The 17,689-nt window shown below is 42.9% G+C and overlaps 2 long non-coding RNA genes across 2 annotated transcripts in view; one reads left to right on the top strand and one right to left on the bottom strand.

The window, feature by feature from the left end:
* Positions 1–17,689, bottom strand: part of LOC143441559 (uncharacterized) — a 471,947-nt gene that overhangs the window by 326,846 nt on the left and 127,412 nt on the right. The gene's annotated exons all lie outside the window — the stretch shown is intronic.
* Positions 1,491–12,972, top strand: LOC117703862 (uncharacterized). Its single transcript, XR_004606196.2, has 5 exons — positions 1,491–1,726; positions 4,010–4,122; positions 8,412–8,538; positions 8,739–8,799; positions 9,936–12,972. It is a non-coding gene; the product is annotated as an uncharacterized LOC117703862 (long non-coding RNA).

Below are 17,689 nucleotides of genomic sequence, written 5' to 3' on the forward strand. Positions count from 1 at the left end.
CTCCACTGCACCTTGAGTACTGGGCTATGGAAGCTGTTCACCTTGATTACAGGAAGAAGAAGGCAAGTGTTGTGAAGAAAGCTTAGGTAAGGCCTGGAGTCAGGTCCTGGTAGGTGTAGGATCATTGCTCTCAGAGGGGAGGAACAGGCAGCCAGAGCTGGAATGGTGGGTTCTCCCGCAGAGCTGTGTGAGGTGAGATTCTTCTTTGAAGACAGAAACAAAAGTTAATGGAGTGCAAACCACTCCTGAGCTCTGGAAAAGGTCTGACCCTGGTCTCGAAGCACACTTTAACCTTGAGGAGTGGTAAGACTCACTGGCCAATCAAGGCTCCCAGGCAGAACTGCCAATCAGACAAAAAGGCAGGTTCTACCCTGTGCCACTCTGCAAGTTCACTGTGCCTGTGCAGGCTTGAATGGTGATCTGTGTCCTGCTCTGAGCTCTGCTGTGGGTACTGTGTGGAGACCTCAGGGAAGCTCTGAAATCTCCTCATGGTGAGCACAGGATCACTGCCCACAATGGGTAGGGGCAGGCAGCTCAGCTGTGGGAGCTGGGGTACGGGGTCCTCTCTGGGGCTGCATGGGAAGCATCAGCTAGATGTGACCACCTGTGAGGTCCCTGGTGATGCTCCTCACGTGTTAGATCAGAAGGTGACCTCTGAGTAATATCTAACTGTCATGGCTGATTCTGAATCTGCCCAAAACATTTGGACCAGTTGCTTTTCTGTAGAAACAAGGGTGCTTTCTCTGACTCTGCATCACATGTGTCCAAACCCTTTTGTCTTTTATAGTATACATTAAGAAGACAGGCATAGCTGGACAGTGGTGGTGCACACCTTTAATCTCAGCACTTGGGAGGCAGAGGCAGGGGGATTTCTGAGTTCGAGGCCAGCCTGGTCAACAGAGTGAGTTCCAGGATAGCCAGGGCTACACAGAGAAACCCTGTCTCAAAACAAACAAACAAACAAACAAACAAACCAAAACCACACAAAGAAGACAGGTATAGTCGGGCAGTGGTGGCTTTTAATCCCAGCATTCGGGAGGCAGAGGCAGGGGGATGACGGTAATGGAATAATGATCAATAATCATGTTAATCAATAATCAATGCTAATCGATGGCCAATATTCAATAGTCGATAACCAAAAGCGATCAATATTCATGATAATCAATAATTGATAATCAGCAGACAGTGCTAATCAATAATCAATACTTATCAATAGCCAATAATGATCAACAATTGATGATGCACGCCTTTAATCCCAGCACTTGGGAGGTAGAGGCAGGCAGATTTCTGAGTTCAAGGCCAGCCTGGGCTACAAAGTGAGTTCAGGGACTTCCAGGGCTACTCAGAGATAGCAGCCGGAGACTACATTTCCCATAAGGACTCGCGCCAAGATGGTGGTCGAAGAACTAAATGCGCATGCGCAGCAAACTCAATCCAACGTGGTGGCCGGCCTTTGAACTACATATCCCATGATGCCGTGAGGAAAAAAGAAAGATGGCGGCCGGTGGGAGACTACATTTCCCATGAAGGCTCTGGCCCAGTGCACACACAAGATGGAGCCGATTGATTGCACCACGAGACAACCGCTGCCACTGTCACAGTCAGGGAAAATCAACTCTGTCCCGGTGGTATCCTCGGCCTCCTTCTGACGTCACAGACCGTGCAACGCAACCCGATGGCCCACCGCTGGGCCGCCGCAGATCTGGGAGATGACCAGAGCTTCCAGGTACGGTGGCAGGCGGGCCTATGGACACGCCCCCAGACTTGTAGGAAGAACTGTATCATGTTGGGCATTGTTATTAAAAGACCCCCAGGAGTGGAGACCCTCACTCTAGTCTCTAATAACTGGCAAGACAGCAAGAGGCTTTATTTCGGGAATCATCCAGCTGAGGTAGAGACTCAGAGCAAGGAGTGTCAACCTCGAGGCCAGGGGGAGAAGGGTATTTAAAGGAAGAAAAACCACAAACCAGGGGGGTTAGGGGGAAACCAAGGAAGGATATCATAAAAATAGTGGAAAGTCCCAGCCCATCATTCAGTCGGTCATGTGGGAAACATCTTGTACATGTTTTTTCTCAGGAATTGAATTTTGTTCAACCATCTACTTTGTGGTCTGCCAGTTCCCGGAACAACCCAGCCGGCCTGTATTTTTAGTTCTGCTTTCTTTGTGGTCAGCTAGTTCCTGGAACCTGGAGCTAGTGAACCGGCTTGCCTACCTTCTTGGCTCAGCTCTAGGGGTCATAAAAACTTTTCATACCCTTTATAAATTTTCATATCTTTCAATTGTCACCCGGTCATCGTTTTCATGAGGACACAAGGGTAACCAGTATGTGTGAAACTGACCATTGATGGACTGTGATTACTATTCTGGGCTTTTATTTTAAGATCTAAAGTAAAGTACTTAAGTACAGACACAGTGGTACATGCCTTAAATCCCAGGAGATGAGCCCCAAGCAGTTCTTTGATTCAAGTCTTCCTGGTACAGCACATGTTTTAGGTAAAGAAAAGCTTAGATACAGGCAAAGTGTTACACATGTATTACCCAGCATTCAGGAGACAGAGCCATGCAGATCTCTGAGTTCAAGGTTCATCTACTGAGTAAGATCCAGGACAACCAAGCTTAGGCAGTGAAGTTGTTGAAAAATATAAAGCTGGTGATGATGTAATAGAAGGGGCCATGTTCCAGCCCCAGCAAGCAGAGGAACTCCGCAGCTTTGTCCATGTGGTTCTGGGAGAAAAGAATAGAAGGAATGACTGACACAATTGATGCTGCTTAGCTATAGTTAAAAAATTAGTGGGGATGAAGAAGAAACCAGCATCACTGAGGTGAAATCTTCTGGTGAGTGTTTTCTGAGAGGACAAAGAAGCTGTGTTCCAGAGATAGCCAAGGTTGTACCTTGTTGTGCACCTGGAGTTGATCATATGTGAGAATCACCCAGGTGGTATTGGTTTTTAGGTATAAATAAATCTCATGCAGAGCAGCTAAGGCTTGGCATGGTGATGAGAGTGTATGACAGAAACGCAGCGAATCCTAGTTGCAGGGGAATAACCCAGCATATTGAAGATGTCAGTCCCATGGGATGAGCAGAAAGAACAGCAGCAGCAGTAGAGCAGAGTCAAACAGAACCTAGAGTGGAATAGATGGAAGAGCTGGAGAAGTGACCCAATCTCTTTTGAGGAGCGCAGATGATCATGTGTGAATCCCAGATACTGGAACAAGAAGCTGTAATATTGAAGTTACCTTTGAAACCCCAATATTTTGAGATTCCAGAGCTGTGGGGTACCTGCTCAGGAAAACAGTTCCAGACAGTGCAGTAACAGATAGTGAGGCAGGTCTTTGGATCAAGTACCTTTTCGACTGCCATGCATGGCTTGTGCTTGAACAGGAGCATCTTTCAATAATAAGGACCTCAGGCACAAAGATGAGTTTGTAAAGCCCAATTAATTCTGTTTTAGAGAGTGCACAAAGTCCATTTGACTAAACATCCTATGACAACGCCTCCTTGTCAACAGCCAGTCAAAATACAATAGCAGGATTAAGCTACATATTGATAACTAATACATCTTACAGAGAAAAAGTTAGTCTACCCATCATGGTTGTCAGATGATTTTGCCCCCTTGATTAGTTCCTGCAGATTATGCCAGTCATGCAGCTTTTAAAATATTAAGTTGCTGGCCTGCATGTTAATGTCCCAATCTTGCTGTAACTGAAATAAATACCCAGCACTCCTAGACTTGTTCTCTCAGATTTGATCTCACGTGAGGCTGACTGGTGAGAATCCTTATTACAGAGCTCATAATAAAGACCTCCATGTGTTTGCATTACAATAGGCTCCTTGTTGGTCATTGGGGTCTCTCTGACTTGGATATAACATCTTAATGCATTGACTGGAACCCCAAGACCCTCAGGACTCCCAACTAAAGGATTGAAAGGCCGGTTGTTAAGATGAACCATTGTTTCTATGTCAGTGGCTTGTCTGCCAGATTTGTGTGTGTGTGCCTTGGTTTTCAGGTTTTTCTTGAGTATCTGTGGAGGGAGATAACTAAATTGAACATGGAACCCTGCTACAGTGGATACACTGGAGAGTCATAGCCCCGAAGTGCTTCGAAGAGTTCCAGAGCCTGGTATAGTGGATGCTGTTTCTCTGGTCTTAATTTCTGGGAAGGTTAGAGCAGACTTGGAACCCTGACAGGGCTCACACTTGCCATCCTGTCTTCATTTTCTCCTTTGTTCAAGTGGAGGAATCTGCTGGGAAGCCTTTAGCGCCCCCTTGTGGCTGTCTACTTTGTGTGTGGCACTTTGTTATTCTCTCACTGAGGAAATGAGACAGATTCCACCCTAATCGATTTAGTTTCTAGCCCCACACCTTGGGTTAAATCCTTCTTAACAACAGGACCTAGACCCATTGACTAGTCCATGACAGAGAGCCTTTTGAGACAGCATCCAGGGCAAAATCAGGCTCTGCCTACCTTGTTTTACAGGGTAGAAAGACAAAGACCTCATTTCCCACCTCCTGAACTACCCTCTGCCCAGTTCATATGTGACTCTATAGTTTTGAACTTGGAGCTGTCATGAGATGGAAGGTCATTCTTCATCGATTCTAACAAATTTAGCATATCTTCCTTGGACCAGAGGTCTTGTTCTTTGTGGTGACCATTTCTGGGTCTGTGAGACAATCTGCTTTTCTGTCCACCTTCCAGCTGTTTTAGCCACATCTTTGGTAGCACTGGCCTGGGAACCCAGGATTATAGATGCCTCACCCCAGGTCAGCACAGCCTCTAAGCTCCCCATTCCAGTGTATCCGTCCCTGCTCTGAGCCAGGTGCCCTCCCTATTTTGTCCTTGCTCAGCCACAACTCCAACTCCCTCATGAGGTGGCAGGAGCTTCTGTATTGATATGGTTAGCTCATTGGTTTTGGGTTTTTACAACGTCCTCATTTATTATTGTGTCTGTGTCATACTTGTTTTTGGTTCTCAGCATTACAGAGCTACAGTCATCTGAAGGAACTTCAATTGAGGGCGTGTCCTCATCAGGATGGCTGGTTGCTATGTTGATGATTGATTAGGAAGACTCTTCTATGCCCAACAGTGGTGGTGCACGCCTTTAATCCCAGCACTTGGGAGGCAGAGGCAGGCAGATTTCTGAGTTTTAGGCCAGCCTGGTCTACAAAATGAGTTCCAGGACAGCCAGGGCTACACAGAGAAGCCCTGTCTCGAAAAACCAAAAAAAGGAAGACTCTTCCACTGAGGGTGGCAGGATCCCTAAGTGGTCCTGGACTGGATGAGAGAGCAGGCTGAGCTTGAGACAGTGACCAAGCAAGAGAGCAAGCCAGGAGACAGTGTTTGTCCATGCTTTTTGCCTTCAGTTTCTAATCTAAGCTCCCAAAATGATAGACTGATCTGTCAGAGCCATGTACAACAACCACTTATTACCTGAGATGCTTTTGCTTAGAGGATTCAATCACAGCAGCAGAGTAGCAGTTAGAACAACAACAACAACAACAACAACAACAACAACAACAACATGGTATCAAAGGGTTATTTTGCTGCTGGACAGAATCTATGTTGTAGATTGCATTCTGTGGACAAGAACAAATTTTGGATATAAAGGTTTTTGGATTGGTTGGTGTCTCTAACTCTCTACTGGGGGGTCCTGCCTGACTGCAGATGTGGCCTCTTCAGCATCCATATCTTACTGCTATGCATCTCAGCTAAGATCAACTCCATAGTCTCTCACCATACCTGTTGCTGGTTCTCCCCGATTCCCCTTCTTATCTGCTCTCCAATCCAGTTCTCTCTCTTCCATCTGCCTCCTATGACTGTTTTATTCCCGCTTCTGAGTGAGATTCAACCGTGCTCATTTGGGCCTTCCTTCTTGTTTAGCTTCTTTGTGTCTATAGAGTGTAGTGTGGGTTTCCTTTTTTTATGATTATTATTCACTTGTAAGTGAGTACATACATGCATGTGCTTTTAGGTCTGGGTTACCTCACTCAGGATAATAGTTTCTAGTTGTATCCATTTGCCTTAAATGGATAATGTCCTTGTATTTTATAGCTGAATAGTTTTTCCTTTTGTAAATGAACCACATTTCCTATATCCATATTTTGGTTGAGTGACATCTGGGATTTTTCCAGTTTCAAGCTGTTATAAATAAAATGGCTATGAACTTTGTGAAGTCACTACTCTAGGTCTACCACCTGCACAGAGTCCCTCTATCCATTATCCTCTGTTTCTCCTTTGAGAAGGTGTGGGCCCCTGGCTATCTCCACACCACGGTGCATCAAGTCTCTGCTGGGTTAAGTTCATCCTTTCCATTGAAGCCAGATATGGCAGCCCAGTTCAGGGAGCATTTTCCAAAGATAGACAGTAGCTTTAGGGACAGCCCCTGGTACAGTTGTTGGAGGACCATCATGAAGACTGAGCTACACATCTGCTACATATGTTCCAGGGGCCTTAGTCTAGATTGTGTGTTATTTAGTTTGTGGATCAGTCTGTGAGTGTCCCCAAGGGTCCAGGTTAGTTGAGTCTGTTGGTCTTCCTGTAGAGTTCCTATCCTCTTCAGGGCCATCAATCTTTCCCCCAACTCTTCCATAACAGTCCCCAAGGACCATTCAATGTTTGACTATGGTTCTCTCTGCATCTGTTTCAAGTCAGCTGCTGGGTGGAGCCTCTTAATGGACAATTATGCAAGGCTCCTGTGTGGGAGCATAACAGACTATCCCTAATAATATCATGGATTAGTGCTTGTTCATAAGGAGGGTCTCCAGTTGGGCAAGTTTTCATTGGCCATTCCCCCACTCTCTGCTCCAGCTTTACCCCTGTATTTCTTTTTAGACAGGACATATTTTGTTTAGTGTGTCTACTGTGTTGTGGTTGAAACTGATTCTTCAGCTTTCTTCTCATGTTCCCATACATTCCCCATTTGGTCTCAGCCCCTAAATCATGTAAGATACAATATAAACAGTTGGTATTCAATATTAAGCTGTTTTGCAAGCCTGGTGGATTTATATTTTTAACTTTATATCTTTTGTTTATTGTTTTCAAGATAAAATATCTCTGTGAAGCACTTCCTGTCCTTATTGTAGATATAGAAACCACAGAACTCACCTGACCTGTTTTTTGTAAAATAAGCACATGCTTCTGTGTACCTCTTCATCCACGTTGTTAATTTTAAAATTTGTGTGTGTATATATATATATATATATATATATATATATATATATATTTTCTTCGAATGACATATGTTCATGATATCAATACTGCCTGAGGCTTCACACTCATTAGATTCCAGGTGTATGTCGTTCTGCCTTACCCTTGTGTTTGTTTTGAAATTTTTGAATAAATGAGAGTATTGTGCCTGTGTGGATGGATATGAATATCATGTGTGCCTCATCTTTACTTTTGTCAGAAGATGTCCTCAGTCCTCTTGATCTTGAAGTCATGGGTAGTTGTTGATCCCCATGTAAATACTAGAAACTGACTACCATTATGTGGAAGACCAGCAAGAGCTTTCCACTCCTGAGCTGTCTTTCTTGCCCTATGTTTCTTATTTCTGATCAACATATACATTACTAATATTTTCATCTGTCCTATTTATTTATTTATTTATTTTGGTTTTTTGAGACAGGGTTTCTCTGTGTAGTCCTGGCTGTCCTGGAACTCACTCTGTAGACCAGGCTGGCCTCGAACTCAGAAATCCCCCTGCCTCTGCCTCCCAAGTACTGGGATTAAAGGCGTGCGCCACCACCGCCCGGCTTCATCTGTCTATTTTTAATCGTTTAAACATGCATTCCCTTGTAGTAAAATTTATCAATGTTGCTGTTTAAAATGGTTCACTTCATGTTTTTGCAAGATGGATATAGAACTGCAGTGAATGTATAATTCTTTGTAGGAAGTTCAGTAAAGAATCATGAGTTCTCTCTGTCATTTTTATTTCCTTGGAAGATTTTTACAGGGGAGTGAGGGTCTTAATATGTAACTTTGATGTCCTGCAACACATCACATAGAAATTGCCAGCATCCAGCTCAATGACATACACCTGCTTGTACCTCTGTGATTAAAGACATGAGCAAATATACACAGCTTGCCCATCATTTTTGTAGTTAGTAATTGTTCATTCAACTTTTCAGATGTGTGCTCAGTACAGTTGATCTGTTTCCCCTGTATATCCCTCTCAGTTGCCAATTGTGTTGCAAGGCTATATCCTATTCAAAGAGATCAGAAGCAACACAGGTGAAACTTACAATTCAATTTTCTTCTAAAAATGACAGAATGATTAGATTATAACTTCTGTTTCAGGAAATAAGTGGAGGAAGCACCAGAATTACATTACTACATTGTCTAGAAAATATCCATTTATTTACAGTGATTTTAGGATCATGCTTTGTGTTGTACCCATGTGTGGGATATTTTAGGATGCAGTGACTTATGATGATGTGCATGTGAACTTCACTGCAGAAGAGTGGAATTTGCTGGATCCTTTCCAGAAGAATCTCTACAAAGATGTGATGCTGGAGACCTACCGGAACCTCACTGCTATAGGTAAGACTGTGAATTTTGTTTTGCTTTTCAAAATAATGGAACAAGTGATTCTTGGTTATTGATGAATCTCTGTTATTTCAATTGAGAACAAGGAAGATTAAGCTGAATAAATCAGGTTCAGTGCTGTCAAAATTCACAGTAACTTGAATTTTACATAATTTCCAATACTGTATCATTTATTTTCTGGTACTGTGTTTTAGGTTACAGTTGGGAAGATCATCATGTTGAAGAACAACCTCAAAGTTTTAGAAGGCGTGAAAGGTAGTTTTCATGTGCAAGATGATACAAATATGCCTGTGAGGAAATTTTAATGTGTTCTGGAAGCCCTAAAGAAAAGCAAGTGTGAAAAAAAAAAAAAAAAAAAAAACCAGTCCTTTAAGTATAGCTATGATTATAATATTCTCACAAAGCCATGTTCCTCAATGTCAGTTATCTGACTTATGTTTGTAAGGCATTCCTCTAAGGAAGAAGACATGGAAACAATGCCTTAAGAGATACCTTTAATTGATTTGTAGCTCCATTAGAGCTTTGCTGTGGGACTACCAATCTGAATAGTCTCATAATATTTAGATGATGCACATTGAATAGTGATAAATATATATCCAAAGCCATCTAATAAGCAAATAGTCCATGGTAAATTTGGTGATACTCATATTATTGTAGTGACATTTGTAAGTTTATTGAGTGGTCAGTTAGTGAGAGTGAAGAAAGTTGTGGAGAAACCTTAATCCATGTACCACATGTCTACAAAAAAAATGTCAAATGATATGAATTCAATTTGGAAACCTTTCACTCGTTCTTCTATTATTGGGTATATCAATTGTCAGAATGGATAAAACCTTGTGAGCATAGGGATGTTGAAAGAAGCAACGTACCTCTTTCTACTCCAGAACAATGAGAAGATATGTAGCATTTTTTGTTAGACTTTCTGAATACGAAAGACATTTGCAATTAATTGGTTTTCTGACATTAGTGGGGACATCCCCAAGTCCCAGTGCAGAAAATCTCTCTAGGTACTAGAAGTTTGAAAATTCTTCTGTTTGTCCTGGTTCACAGTGCTGCTGTGGTGTGATTCACACTACAGGAAAAACCAAGAATACAGTCAGTGTTTTAATACTCTGATGTCTTCAGTCATGTGAAATACATGATATAGAAATCTCATATAGAAAAAGGATGTTATAAATGTGAGCTACATGATTTTACCATCACAGGTATTTTCAAAGAGGTAAAGCAACCCACAGTGAGCAAGTACAACCATGAACATCAAAGGGATAAAACCTTATGATCTGAGTGTTCTTTATTATTAGACCAACTGCAAAATTTATTCATATTGATAAAAGAATTGATCAGGATAATGAATGTGATAAAGCTTTCACATGTACCCATTATTGTTGCAGGCATGAAAAAAGTCATACTGGAGAGAAACCGCATGAATGTAATCAATGTGGTAAAGCCTTTGCAAGATCCAGTCATCTCCAAAGACATAAAAGAACACACACTGGAGAGAAACCCTATGAATGTAATCAATGTGGTAAAGCATTTTCATGTCACAGTGGCCTCCAAGACCATAAAAGGACACATACTGGAGAGAAACCTTATGAATGTAATCAATGTGGTAAAGCCTTTTCACAACGCAGTCATCTCCAAGTCCATAAAAGTACACATGCTGGAGAGAAACCTTATCAATGCAATCAATGTGGTAAAGCCTTTTCATGGCACAGTACTCTCCAAAGACATAAAAGAACACATACTGGAGAGAAACCTTATGAATGCAATCAATGTGGTAAAGCCTTTTCACGTCAAAGTACTCTGCAAAGACATAAAAGAACACATACTGGAGAGAAACTTTATGAATGTAATCAATGTGGTAAAGTCTTTTCACGTCAGAGTGGTCTCCAATATCATAATAGAACACATACTGGAAAGAAACTGAATGTCATGAATGAGGTAAAGCCTTTCCAAGACACAGTCATCTCTGAATACACAAAAGAAAATGTGCAGAGAGAAACCTTATGAATGTAGTCAATGTGATAACGCCTTTGCATGTCACTGTACTCTCCAAACACTTAAAGGAACATACGCTTTAGAGAAACCTTACAGATGTAATGAACGTGGTAAAGCCTGTGCATATCTCTGTAGTCTCCAAAGACAGAAAAGAACACAAACTGAGCAGAAACCTTTTGATTGTTCTAAAGTTGGGAAATTGTTTACATGCCACAGTGGTTTCTGAATACAGAAATGAACACATATGAGAGAGAAACCATCTGAAAGTAATCAACATGTTAAAGCCTCTGCATGTCCTAATCATTTTTAAAAGTATGAAACAATTTATAGTAGAAATAAACTATGGTGACTTAAGTTTGTTTGACCCTAAGAAGTGGCAATATTAAGAGATGTGCCTTGTGGGAGATGTTACCTTTTTGAAGGAATTGAATCACTATGGTGGTGATCTTTGGAGCTCAGGCCAGTATAAAACAGACCCTCCTACCACTTGGCTGGAAGACAGTCTCTTCCTGAATGCCTTCACATGAGGATACATAACTCTCAGCTCCTTCTCCAGCATCATGGCTGCCAGCATGCTGACATTCCTGCTATGATGGCAATGGACTAAACATTTGAAAGTGTAAGCCAGGCCCAATTAAATATTTGCTTTTAACACAGTTGCCTTGGTTACAATGTCTCTCATTAACAATGGAAATTCTATCTAAGACAGAAGTTGTACCCCAGACTTAAGTATTGTTATGATAGGCCTGACCATGTTTTTTGTTTTGTTTTATGGAACAATGTGAATTTTTAGACTTTGGGTTTGTATATGCATTAAGTGGAATTTAATGGGCTGTCCTAGTCGGATTATGAAACACATATGTACTGAGGGTGATTTGAACTTTTTGTATAGTTTTTATGATGTTTTGCAGAAGAATGTTGCTGCCTTTTGCCCTTGTCTGTAGAGTGTCTCTGAAGATAAGGTAAAGAAGTTGATGTTCACTGCATTGACAAAGGAAGTCTCAATGAAGCCAGCAAAGTCTTTGACCTATGTTTATTCTCATGATGATTGTTTTGAGCAAGCATAGTAATCTTAGAGAGAAAAAAAATATAACATGTTAGGTCAAAAGAGAAAATCTGACCAGGAAGTTGAATGAAGCTAAATTCTGTGATCAATGATATTAAATGGAATTAAAGGAATGGTGACGTTAGTGCAAGATTCCATCCACCTAAACTTATGAACGTGAAGTTGGACAAAGGAGAACTATATCGTGTTAGGCATTAGTATTACCTAGTTGTTTTCATGTGGAAACAAGAGTTACCAGTATGTGTGAAGTTGACAATTGATGGATTGTGATTACTATTCTGGGTTATCATTTTAAGATCTAAAATAAAATACTTAAGGACAGGCATGGAGGTACGTGCCTTAAATTACAGAAAAATGTCAAGCAGATCTCTGATTCAAGTCATCCTGGTACAGAACATGTTTTAAGTAAGGAAAAGTTTAGGTATGGACAAAGTGTTACACACGGATTACCCAGCATTCAGAATACAGAGCCATACAGATCTGAGTTCAAGGTTAATCTACAGAGCAAGTTCAAGGACAGCCGAGCTTAGGCAGTAAAGCTTTTGAAAAATAGAAAGCTGGTGATGACGTAATAGAAGGGGCCATGTTCCAGCCCTAGCCAGCAGAGGAACTCAGCAGCTTTGTTTATGTGGCTCTGGCTTTAGAGGCAAGAATAGAAGGGACGACTGAGACGATGCTAGTTAGTCATAGTTAAAAAATTAGTGGGGATGAAGAAGAAATCAGCACCACTGATGAAAAATCTTCTGGTAAGTGTTTTCTAAGAGGAGAAAGAAGTTGTATTCCATAGGTAGCCAAGGTTGTACCTTGTGGTGCAGCTTGACTCAGTCCTGTGTAACAGTCATCCAGGTGGCACTAGTTTTAAGGCATTAATGTTTCATGCAGTGTAGCTAAGGCTTGGCACTATGAAGGAAGCATGAGAGGAACACAGTGAAGACTGTCACAGAAAAACCCGATATATTGAAGATGTCAGTCCCGTGGGATGAGCAGACAGAACAGCAGCAGCAGTTGAGTGGAGTCAAGCAGAACCTAGTGTACTATAGAGGGAAGAGCTGGAGAGAGACCCAGCTTTTGAGGAGCACAGATGATCATGTGTGGATCCCAGATACCGGAACAAGAAGCTGTAATTTTGAAATTACTTTGGAGACCCCAAGAGTTTTATTCCTGAGCTGTGGCATCATGTTTTCTTTCATGCCTGCCTTGCTTCCTGCCGTGACAAAAAAGGTCTAAATCTCTGAAACTGTAAGCCAGTCCCAATTAAACTGTTGCTTTTATAGGAGTTGACTTGTACATTTCTCTTCATAGCAATGGAAACACTAAGACAGAAACCCTGTGAGTGTATTTAATACAGTCAAGCCTTGGCACAATTCTCTAGTCTTCATTTGTGGGGAAGAAATCTCGCCGGCAGGGGGTGGGGGGGAGAGTCCGGCGGCGGGGTTTCGGCGGCGGGCTTCCACACTGCCCCTGGAAGGTCCCACATTCATGCAGCTGTCGGTGGGCGGGCCGGCGGCTGCATTGGCAAGGTTCCAGGGTTCCAAGAGCTGGGAATCTGGCGGAGAGACCATATGACACGTGGAGTCCGGTTTTCCAAAGCTTTATTGTTCATGACATGGTAAATGGATGTAGGTGGTACGCGCTTCCCCTGCCAAAGGCCAGGGGAGTCTCATTTTATAGGGAAGAAAAAGGGGGAGGGAATAACTTAATTAGCTATGCCCCTGGCCTTTTGATAATTCATTAATATTTAAATCTCTGGAGGTAGAGACTTGTTAATCATGCCCTCTACCTGTGTCCTACGTGACTGAAGGTAACAGGTTAAATGGAGTTACCTCATCCAAGGCCCAACATCCCACCCTCTTTTCTTTCATAAAAAGAGGGGCGGCACTGTATCATCTGTAGTCTGCAAGGTGCAGGTTAATGAGAGATGTGGACCCTGTGGAGTAGTCTGGAATCTGGGAGCATGGGGAGATAATTGACGTCCCTGACAGGCAATGTCCTGTTGGGTCCCCCGGCTATCTCAAACCCAGCACTCTACCAAGGGGGCCTAGGAACAGAGCTGAACATCCTACTGTCCCTTAAAGAAGCTACCTGGCAGGGTGCTAGGGGCTAGAGTTTGGAGTTGGCAATTTTGAGAGAGAGAAAGAGAGAGAGAAAAAGAGAGAGAGAGGGATGATGGTCTCAGCCACGAGAAGGAGTTTGTCAGCCAAGGGAAAGAGTCTTAGAAAGAGGGTTACAGCAGTTGCTGTGGCTTGAAGGACAGCTATTAGCTGTGAAGGAACCCCCTCTGTGGAGCTGGGGGGATGGGAAGAGTGGGGGGCTAAGAAGCTGCCTCCATCTTGCCCATGAGCTGGAGAACACGTGGGGAGAGAGACCTAGTTCTTTTGTATTAGGCAAGGGTTAGGCTATAGCTAAGAATCAGAGAGAGAAAGGGGGGTACGGTGGACAGAGAGAGAGAGAGATGTTACTCACGGTTTTTGCAGACACCAGTGGGGGGCGCTTGTGGAGCTGGCTCTGCGCACATTGTCCACCACCTGTGGGAAACAATGTAGGCCTGTGCATGGGTGCACGCGTGTGGATCTCTGTCACTGGTCTGCACCATCCTTTGTCAGAGATAGGGCTATTGTAGAGGAGCAGGGGCTAAGCAGGGCACTCACAGTGCGCAAGGCAGACCCTGTGGTAGGAGTCTCTCAGTGGGAAATCTCCGTTTTGGGCCCCAGCCTCGGTGGGGGGGCGCGGCAAAAAACGATGACTGGGGGCACATTGCAGCAGGTCCAAGCGTCGAGATGGGCCTCCATCTGGGGTCTTGGACTCCGGCAGGATGGAGGCGGGGAGCACGCGGGGCGCGCTGAGAGAGGACCAAGAGACTTCACATCTCGCAGGAAGTATACTTGTTTAGCAGACTCAGCCAGGATGATTCTTGTAGACGCATGGGTGGTTGTGCCCCACGTTGGGCGCCAGATGTTGGGAAAAAGGGCTGGGGATCCCAGGGTTTTTCCCGCCATGCTGTGGGTAGTCGGCTGGGAACGCTCTGGGTTCCTCCAGCTGGAAGTTGGGCCCAGCTGTTCATTAACAAAAGCCTCTCCGTGGCTCCTCACGGTTCCTCATAGCGGTGCAGCCCCAACACACGATGAAGCCCTTGGGTTTCCAAAACTGGTTTATTCACATGTCGGATGGTGGATGGATCTGGATGCATACCCCCATAAACCCAGGATCGACCTGAGTTAAAAGGGGAGGGGAGAAGGGGGGAGGGGCTGGGGAGGAATGTTTAATGGCTCCACCTCTGGCCTTCAGGTACCTCATTAGTATGTAAATCTCTCTAGGGCCTGTTCGCCCCCTCCACCTGTGTACATGACTGAACGGTGAAGGTGGAATGGAGATTAGACCTCGTGTTAGGCCCAACATTCATTATCATGAAAGAATACATGCTAGAGTCTAAGCATGCCTCCTGTGACTCAGGACACGCCTCTTGGGTCTTAAACACACCCCCAGAGTCCTAAACATGCCCCCTGTGACTCAGGACATGCTCCTGTGACCCAGGACATGCTACCTGAGCCTTAAACACACTCCCTGTGACTCTGGACAGAGTTCTAAACAGGCTTCCTGTATCACAGGACACACCCCCATGAGTCTTAAGCACTCCCTTTGTGACTCTGAACACACCGTCTATACTTTTTTTTTGGTTTCTAGAGACAGGGTTTCTTCTCAGAAACTCACGGTTTCTTCTCCAAAATTGACCATATAATCTGTCACAAATCAAGCCTCAACAGATACAAGATGACTGAAATATTCTCATGCATCCTATCAAATCACTAGACTAATCTAGACTTTAATAATAATAAAACCATTAGAAAGCCACTTACTGAACAACTTTCTACACAATGATAACTTGCTCGGGGAAGAAATAAAGAAATAAAAGACTTTCTAGAATACAATGAGAATGAAGACACAGCATACTCAAACTTATGGGACACAGTGAAAGCAGTGGTAAGACAAAAATTCATAGCACTAAGTGCCCTCATAAACATACCAGAGAGATCCTACAAAAGCAACTTAACAGCACAGCAGAAAGCTTTAGAACAAAAAGAAGCAAACACACCTATGAGACATAGACACCAGGAAACAATCAAACTCAGGGCAGAAATGAACCAATTACAAACAAAGAGGACAGTACAGAGACTCAACAAAACCAAGAGCTGGTTCTATGACAAAATCAATATGATAGAAAAGCCCTTAGCCAGACTAATCAGAGGGTTCAGAGACAGTATCCAAATTAACAAAATCAGAAGTGAAAAGGGAGACATAACAAGAGAAACTGAGGAAATTCTTAAAAATCTTTAGTTCTTTCTATAAACTGGAAAGTCTAGATGAAATGTGTAGCCAGAGAAAAGGATAATTATCTAGACAGATACCATGAACCCAAATTAAATCAAGATCAGATAAATTATCTAAACTGTAGTATAACCCCTTAGGAAATCAAAGCAGGCATTATAAACCTCCTATCGAAGAAAAGGCAAGGGCTAGGTAGTGTTAGTGCAGAATTCTACCAGACTGTCAAAGAAGAGCTAAGACCAATACACCTTGGACTATTCCACAAAATAGAAACAGAAGGAACGCTACCAAATTCATTCTACATATATTTGTTTTAAAAGTCAATTATTGATTTCAAATGCAACACTGCTATACTCTCTTGTCGGTTCTCATTCCCCTTCAATCCCAAGTCATTAAGAATTTTTTTTTCAGGCTGGAGAGATGGCTCAGTGGTTAAGAGCATTGACTGCTCTTTCAGAGGTCCTGAGTTCAATTCTCAGCAACCACATGGTGGCTCACAACCATCTGTAATGGGATCCAATGCCCTATTCTCGTGTGTCAGAAGACAGCAACAGTGTACTCATATACATAAAATAAATAAATCTTTTTTATAAATAAAAGAATTTTCCATTTTTAAAAACTCCTGCTTATTATTTATTTCTGTTCATAGGAATGTTGCCTGTAGCTGAGGCTTGCCTCTGTATGTAATTGAAAATTGACTTGATCACCCAATCCTTTCTCTGCTGCTCAGTGCTGCAAAGAATGTTGTTTGGAACCTTTGGCAGGTGTTTATTGTGAATCATAGATTTTGAATATTGGAGCAAGGCTCTACCATCAACTCTATCGAACTATCTTCCCTTGAAAGAAAATATCTTCACCTGCTATTCCATTTTAGTAGAAATTGAACATGTCATAACAGGGAAATGTTAGTGATCCCCAAAAAGACACACACAGGAGCCGATCTGATGCAACTCCCAGCAGGGTCTTTATTCTATTTGAGCTAGCTTGCCCCCATCCCCAATGCACCAGCATCAGCCAAGAATGTTTTGGTGATGGTGGAGCCCCAAATGTCTGTGGGGAAAGGCTTTATTGTAAGCAGCAAGTAGAAAGTATGTGTGCAAGCATCTAATTGGAAAGCTGCTGTGGCCTTTAACATATTTGGCTGGTGCTGGGAGTCACATAATAAACTTAGCTCCACCTCCCCTCTGCATTAGTGCTTGTTAGGCATGGACTTGTAACCCTAGGTGCAGGTTTGTTGGGGGAATAACCTGGAGACCCTGGTATTGTTGAGGGTGTAACTTGAAAACTCTAGTCTTGTTTGGGATTAGCCTAGAGAGTGGAGATAGCCTTGGGTTTTGCTGGGGAAGGGGCAACTAGGTACATGATTGCCTAGAAGCCTAGTTTCTATTCCTGTACAATGCCCCTGGTATTATACATGCACCTATGACTTCCTAGTACAGGCCCTATCATCAAATGACTGAGGAAGAAATAACTAGGTCCTGCTTTACTAAGAGTTCTGCCTGTTATGCAGACCCCATCAAGAAGTGAACAACTGCAGCATAAAAACATGTTTCTTGGACAATTCTGAAAGACACCAGTAAAGGAAAATCACCATAGTTCAGAGCTTCATGCAGTAGTCATGCTCATGCATATGTTTGGAAATGTGTGATTATTCATTGAATCATCAGCTATAAACAGTGGGATGGCTTAACTGTCAGAGACTTGGAGACAGAACAATTAGAATATTGTTGAGAAAGTCATAAAAGGAAGAAGTATGTG

The sequence above is a fragment of the Arvicanthis niloticus genome, chromosome 2 (genome assembly GCF_011762505.2).
Source record: "Arvicanthis niloticus isolate mArvNil1 chromosome 2, mArvNil1.pat.X, whole genome shotgun sequence".
NCBI classification, from domain to species: Eukaryota; Metazoa; Chordata; class Mammalia; order Rodentia; family Muridae; genus Arvicanthis; species Arvicanthis niloticus.